The sequence below is a fragment of the Fringilla coelebs genome, assembly GCF_963513975.1.
Source record: "Fringilla coelebs genome assembly, chromosome: 24".
Lineage (NCBI taxonomy): Eukaryota > Metazoa > Chordata > Aves > Passeriformes > Fringillidae > Fringilla > Fringilla coelebs.
Window position 1 is genome coordinate 7029396 of NC_140050.1, and position 7596 is coordinate 7036991.

The window sequence follows — 7596 nt, forward strand, 5'->3', positions numbered from 1 at the left end:
TTAATTAACCATTCCTTAATTAATCTAAAGGTTTTGCTGGACGTGTGAGTCCGGGGCGGGGCGGGAGGGGGGGAGCGGGGAGGGCTCTGGGGGGGTTGTATAACCCAGAGGATAGAGGGGGGGTTTGTAGGGGTGGGACTGGGGGCATGGGGTGCCAGGGGTGAGATGTCCAGTTGAAGTGGCACTGTTCTAGCTCGGAGCTCCAGCAGCTCTGCACCTCATGTAAAGAGACACGTTTGGAATTTTAACCTAATCCCAAGGGAAGTGTAGAAATTTGTGCAGTAGTGACTCGTTTTAGTTGAGCAGAAGCCATGGGGGGGGCGGGGGGTGGGAGGGGGGGGGCTCGAACCACAGATCTGTTGTATTTTTGAAGTGCAATAACTTTGGTGTTTTTGAAGACTGACAAGGGCTGCGCATTCCCTTTTCGTTGAGGTTGGTTCTGGAGGCGGCGGCCGTGACCTGCAGGACACCCCCAGGCCTGGGGACAGTGACCTGCAGGACACCCCCACTGACCTGCAGGACACCCCCAGACCCGGGGATGGGGACAGTGACCTGCAGGCCACCCCCACACCTGGGCACACCTGGCACCATGAGCAGGAGCAGGGCAGGGGGGTCCTTCCAGAAAATGCCGGGTGGGGGAATCTCAGTTTTTAGCCAACTACCTCGGTAACTCCAATTCAGGTTTCTTTGAGTCCCGAGCCCGTCGCGGGCGGGTGCGAGGGCGGGGCCCGGGCGCTGCCGCCGCTCCGGCCCCTCCACTTCTCTGTCCCAGCCTTTGGCCCCAGAGCCAAAGCTCCTCCTGTGCTCTTTGGTGGCAAAACGTTGTTGCTTTTGAGTTTGCGAAGCGTCACCTTTTTGACTTTGTCTTGGAGAGTTTCTGTCCCGGCCTCTGCGTCAGCTCTGCTGTTCCCACTGGCTCCTCCCGGCTCTGGTTTGCTCTGGACCTCGCTGGCTTTTCCCCCTGGAGCTCAGGAGAACCCCGGCAGGGAGCTGGCCCTGCCCCTGGGCTGGGTGAGGAGCAGGGGCCGTGTCCCTGTGCCCGGTGCTGGCCTGAGACCCCCGAGGGTCTTGGTGTTGCTGGGCACTGCCAGACCCCAAACCCTCCATCCTCCCTTTATCCTCCCCTCAGGGTACCCCAAACCCTCCATCCTCCCTTTATCCTCCCCTCAGGGTACCCCAAACCCTCCATCCTCCCTTTATCCTCCCCTCAGGGTACTCCAAACCCTCCATCCTCCCTTTATCCTCCCCTCAGGGTACCCCAAACCCTCCATCCTCCCTTTATCCTCCCCTCAGGGTACCCCAAACCCTCCATCCTCCCTTTATCCTCCCCTCAGGGTACCCCAAACCCTCCATCCTCCCTTTAGCATCCCCTCAAGGTGCCCCAAACCCTCCATCCTCCCTTTATCCTCCCCTCAGGGTACCCCAAACCCTCCATCCTCCCTTTAGCATCCCCTCAAGGTGCCCCAAACCCTCCATCCTCCCTTTATCCTCCCCTCAGGGTACTCCAAACCCTCCATCCTCCCTTTATCCTCCCCTCAGGGTACCCCAAACCCTCCATCCTCCCTTTATCCTTCCCTCAGGGTACCCCAAACCCTCCATCCTTCCTTCCCCTGCTCTGGGCACCCCAAACCCTCCATCCCTCACCCCAGTAGCCAGGGGGGCACAGAGAGGGGGGTCTTGGTGCCTTTCCCAGCACTTCCCCCTCACTCCAGAAAATTCCACACGTGGCCAATCCCACCTGGAGGGAAAAGCCCCCGAGGTCCAGCCAGAGCTGCCCTAAATCCTCGTTGGCCACTTGCCCAAAAGCAAAGACCCCTCTCCACAGTGAGGAGGGGTCCCCTGCCAGCCTGGGGGCTCCTCTCCCAAACCCCCATCTCCCAAATGGGGTGGGGGTCCCTGAGCCCCTGTGGGAGGGGGATTCTCCCCTCCTGCCTGGCTGGGTTTTGTCTGCAGGCCTGGAATGGGAAGGGTGGGGATCAAACCCCCTCTTTGCCCAGGCCTGGAAGGGAGGACCCGGAGCAGCTCCTGCTCCCTCTCCCACAGGGACACCTGCACCCCTTGGCCCCAGGCTTTGCTTTTCCTTCTCTTTCCTGGCTGTAAGCAATATGTTTTCAGGTTGAAACGGGGGTGGGGGTGGGAAAAGGGGGATGAAAACAACTGACAAAAACCCGGGTAGAGCTCCCAGATTAATTTTACTGTACAAAGTTCTGTGCTCGCGGCCCTGGCTGCACAGTAGCTTTAGAGTCCAGTTGTTTTCCTAATATTTTTATTCTAATTTAATTGCTTTTAAATTTTCCAGGCCAAGCAACTGTTTGGAAACACCATGCTTGTTTTAGTGCTTTCTGTTGGAGTTGGCCAGCTCTTCCTGTACATATGTTGGTTTTATTTTTTTTTTCTTATATCCTGTTTTTTTTTCTTCTTTGTTTTGTAAAGAGAAGAGAAAAAAAAAACAAAAGAAACAAAAAAAAAAGAAAATTATTTTTCTTTCCCTCAGTACACATTCTTCAAATTATAGTGTTTGTTAAATAAAATGAAAGATTTACATTTAATTCTGTGTAAGTGTGTTGGGATTTCTCACCCCAGGGTCTCCAGGATCTCCCTGGGCTTTTCAGGATTGCCCAGGATCTCACTGGGGGTCTCCAGGATCTTCTCCCAGGGGGTCCCAAGGATCTCACTCAACATCCCCAGGCTGTTTCCAGGGAAAATCTTCCCACAGGGCCTCCCCAACCTTCCTGGGGTTTCCCAGGATCTCCCCCAGGCTCCTGAACTCTCCAGAGGGGCCTCAGCATCACTCCCAGCTCATCCCAAAATGACACTAGGGGGTTTTCATGCATGGCAGGAGGGTCCTGGGGCAATCCCAGCATTTCCCTGGACATCCCCAGATCTCCCAGGATCTCCAGGATTGCCCCAAACGGAGCCTGGAGGGCTCTGGGGCAGTCCAACCCTCCTCCAGGTTCTCCCCCGGGTTTTGGGGGGCAGCCGGACCCCCTGGCACCCCCAGCCCCGTCCCCACGGGCACCTCCTCGGTGCCACTTTGAATTCCTCCACCTCCAGCGGATTAATCATTTTATTTATGAGGCTTAAGGGCCCAAATCCCGTTAAAGCCGGGGCTTTGCCAGATAAACAGCCCGCTTTGGGGGCAGCGCGTTTGTGAAAACACAATTAGCAAACCCTGTAATCTGCACTAATTACCAGGCCATGAGCGCCGGCACTCGCCGGCAGCACCTGCACCATGGGGGACACGGGGGACACCGCTGGGGACACGGGTGGGGACGCAGCACCTGCGCCCCGGCGCCCGCCCGGAGCCTCCTTCACCATCGAGTACCTGCTGTCGGGCCGGGGGGCCGGGGCCGCCCCCAGCCCGGAGCCCCCCGGGCGGAGCCCCCCGGGCGCCCCCCGGCCCCCGCCGGAGCCCGGGGACAAACCGGCGCAGTCCTACATCGCCCTCATCTCCACCGCCATCCTCTCGTCCCCCGAGAAGAAGCTGCTGCTGTCCGACATCTACCAGTGGATCATGGACAACTACCCCTACTTCAAGAACAAGGTGAGGGCTGGGTTGTGGGGCCGGGAGCGTTTTCTGGGAATTTCCTGATTTCCAGGGTTTGGGGTGAGCGGTGGGGACTGGGCGGGGGAGCTGAGCCGACTGCGCTGAGCCCGATCCGCCGGGAAATCCATCGGGAGGGCCCAGAGCTCGGGGCCGGCCGGGTCGGTGCCTCCGGGCTCGGTCCTGAGCCTGCCGGTGTCGGCTGCCCCCGATCCTCCGGGAGAGCGCCAGAGCCGCTGGCCGAGCCCCGGCCGGCTTCTGCAGGGGTGGGGTGGGCACGGAGGGGCCGGGGGCTCGGCCTGAGTGACCCCTCTGCGGCTGAGTGACCCCTCTGGGGCTGAGTGACCCCTCCAGGCCTGAGTGACCCCTCCAGGCCTGAGTGACCCCTTCCGCCCTGACTGACCTCTCTGGGCCTGAGTGACCTCTCGGGGCCTGACTGACCCCTCTGGGCCTGACTGACCCCTCTGGGCCTGAGTGACCTCTCGGGGCCTGAGTGACCCCTCTGGGCCTGAGTGACCCCTCTGGGCCTGGCTGACCCTTCTGCACACAGGAGAAAAGCTGGCGCAACAGCGTCCGCCACAACCTGTCCCTTAACGAGTGCTTCGTCAAGGCCGGCCGCAGCGACAACGGCAAAGGCCATTTCTGGGCCATCCACCCGGCCAACCTGGAGGACTTTGCCAAGGGCGACTACCACCGGCGGCGGGCCCGGCGCCGTGTCCGCAGGTCAGGGGGCCGGAGGGCTCTGGGGGCTCTGGGGGCTCTGAGGGGCTCCAGGGGCTCTGAGGGGCTCCGGGGCTCTGAGGGCTCTGAGGGGCTCTGAGGGCTCTGAAGGCTCTGAGGGGCTCTGAAGGCTCTGAGGGCTCTGAGGGGCTCTGAGGGTCTGGGGGCCCCGAGGAGGCGTTTGAGTCTCGGCGCTGACCCCGCTCTGTTTCCCCTGGCAGGGTGAACGTCGGCTACTTCCACCCCTACGCCCTGTACGGCCTCGGCTGCTGCTGCCCCTGCTGCCCGCCGGGCCCTCCCGGGCCCCCCCGGTGCCCCCTGCCCGAGCGGCCGCGCTGGGCCTGGGGGCGGCTGCCGCTGCCCCGGGGCTCTGTGCCCCTCCTGCCCCGGGCTCCCTTCCTGTGAGCCCCCGGGGACAGCTCTGGGTGTGTCCCCAAGGGTCACCCCCGTGTGTGTCCCCTGTCACCAGTGTCACCAGGACAGGCCTCATTCCCGGGGTCTCCACGTCCCCGTCCCGTGTCCCCCCAGTGCTGTCACCCCACAGGACACCCCAGGATGGCACCCGCTGTCCCCCCACTGGGAGGGGACACTGGGGACCCCCACCCTTTGCCTTTAGTACCGAACAGGGTTTTCCCATCCGGGGAAACTGAGGCACGGCCCAAATTTGGACTGATCCCCCCTCAAACCCCCCTGGACACCCCCAAACCGGGGGTCCCCCAATCCCCCCCCTGCACACTCAGGCACATATGGGGCTTAAACCCTGCAGCGGCTGTCCCTGCCCTAATTATTCCCTTCCTAATTGTCCCTGACGCCCCTAATGAAAATCGCGGCTCCCAGGTGTTAAGTGGCATTAGGGCGTCTCGCTAAGAAAGACGACTCGGCCATAAATCCCGGGATAAAACCCCAAAGCCCCGAACAAGGCAGATTATGACACAAATTAATCCCCTCCCCTCGGCCGTGCCCTCTGGGGGGGCTGGGGGGGCCGGGCTGGCTCCTGCCCCCACAGAAACAGCGGGATTTGGGGCAATTTGGGCCATTTGGGGGCATTTTTGGGGTGTGCGGTCACACGTGCACCGCCCTGCCCCGGTTTGAGGTGGCCACATGGGGTTGGGGGGGTTTGGGGAGGGGGGGACACCCCAAACGTGTCCCCTGAGGCTCCTTAAACCGTGGCCATCTGTCCCCAAACGCGATTAGGGTCCCCTGACCCCCCTCAGCCCCCCCGAGCGGCTTAATGGGGCCGGGGGTGCTGGGGGGCACTGGGGGGGCACTGGGCAGCCTGGGGGGTGGGACCCCCCCTTTGCTGTTATTCTGGAAGGGAGGGGGGGCTTTGTTCCATTTGGGGAAACTGAGGCACTGCCCCAGCTTGGGACAGAGCCCTCGACCCCCTCCCCACAGCAGCCCTGAGCACCCCAAAATGGGGGGAACATCCCCCAAAAATCCCCTGTGCAGTTCTGGAGCCCCCAGAATCCCCCCCACCCACAGCCCTGGACCCCCCCAAAACCCCAGGGAGCCTCCAGCCCCTGCCCTGCTCCCCCTGCCCGGGGCTCCCCAGCCCCAAAACCAGCAAAAAAACCCCAAAATCATTGAAACCCCACCAAACCCCCCAAAACTATTAAGGGGACACCCCAAAAAAGAGCCGGTGTCCTCCATCCTCTCCTCCCCCAAGAAATCCAGCGGGCTCCGGGTGTATTTTTAATATATAGTTTATTTCTCTCTTTTTTTTTTTTTTTTATTTTAAAGCCCCCCCCCAAAGTGCAATTTTTATTATTTTAATTTTTTTTGTCGTTTTTGTCATAGGTTTTATTTTTTTTTCCTCATCTCCCCCCACTTTATAAAGAACTATCAAAGTTACAATCTATGGAATGTCTTTTCTGTGCTTTATTTATTTTTTTTTCATATATTTCTTTATATTTCTTTATTTTTTCTCTCTCTCTCTTCCTTTCCTCGCTCCTTTTCCTTCCCCCCCACCCACCCCCGAGAAAATCCTCACCAAAAAAAAAAAAAAATTGGAAAAAACACATAAAAACCGCTGCAACCTTTGCGAGTGCTTGAAGATAAAGGATCTCTTTAATAGATTATATAGAAAGACGCAGGAAAAAAAACAAAAAAAAAAAAACAAAAAAGGGAAAAAAATAAAATTAATATTTATAATAAAGTGGCCCCACCTCGAGCATCCTTTGGGGTCCCCGGGCCGAGCTCGGTGTCCCCCCCGTCCCTGGGGACATTTCAGCTCTTGCTGTGTATATATATATATATATATATAGATAGATAGATAGATAGATAATTTTATTATATAAAACACAATTTAATGCAGCATTTTGCCCCCTCCCCATCCCAAAATTTCCATCCCGTTTTGCTCTTTTCTTTTTTGTTTCTCTTGATTGAAATTAATTTTTTTTTTTTCTTGTCGTGAATCAAAAAAACAAATTAGAAAATTTTAGAGAGAGAAATTCAGGGGGTTTTGTCTTGATTTATTATTAAATTATTAAATAGTTAAATTTGGGGGGGGGATTGGGGCTGGGAAGGCTCTAAAGGGTTAGGGGGGCCCTAAAGGGGGGGGGTGAAGGAGAATTTTGGGGTGGGGAGGGGGAATCAGCCCTTTCCTGTGGGAAAATGAGAAATGAAACCCCTCCTGCTCAGTTTGGGGGGCAGGACCCCCCCGGAGCCCATTTTGGGGGAAAACCCCCCCATTTGTCCCTTCCCAGCCCAGCAGGGGGTGCAGCCCCTCCCCTGCCACCCCCAACCCCAAAGCCAGGATTAAACCCCCTGAAGTTGGGCTGAGCCCAACTGGGCTCTGCACCCCAAACCTGGATTAACCCCCCAAAACTGGGCTGAGCCCCCCCAAACCTGGATTAACCCCCCAAAACTGGGCTGAGCCCCCCCAAACCTGGATTAACCCCCCAAACCTGGATTAACCCCCCAAAATTGGGCTGAGCCCCCCAAACCTGAATTAACCCCCCCAAACCCGGGCTGACCCCCACGGGGGGAGGTGGGATGGGGGAAGGAAGGGGGGGGGGGACACACAAATTTCTTCCTCTTTAAAAAAAAAAACCTCCTTTTTTTCCCTCCCTATTTCCCCTTGCCCCTGCTTGGCTTGGATCCAGATTTTATTATTTCATCATTATTATTATTAATAATAACTTTTATTATTATTCCTCTCTCTCCCTGTCTCTCTTCCCACCGTAACTCAGCGCTTTCTTTGGCAACACTTTCATCCCAACCTGGATTCAAAAAACAAAAAAAAAAACCCCAAAACCAAAAACCTCAAATGAAATTAAAATGAATCAGAATAAAGACAAAAATCTCGATGCTGAGCTACGGGGGGGATTTTG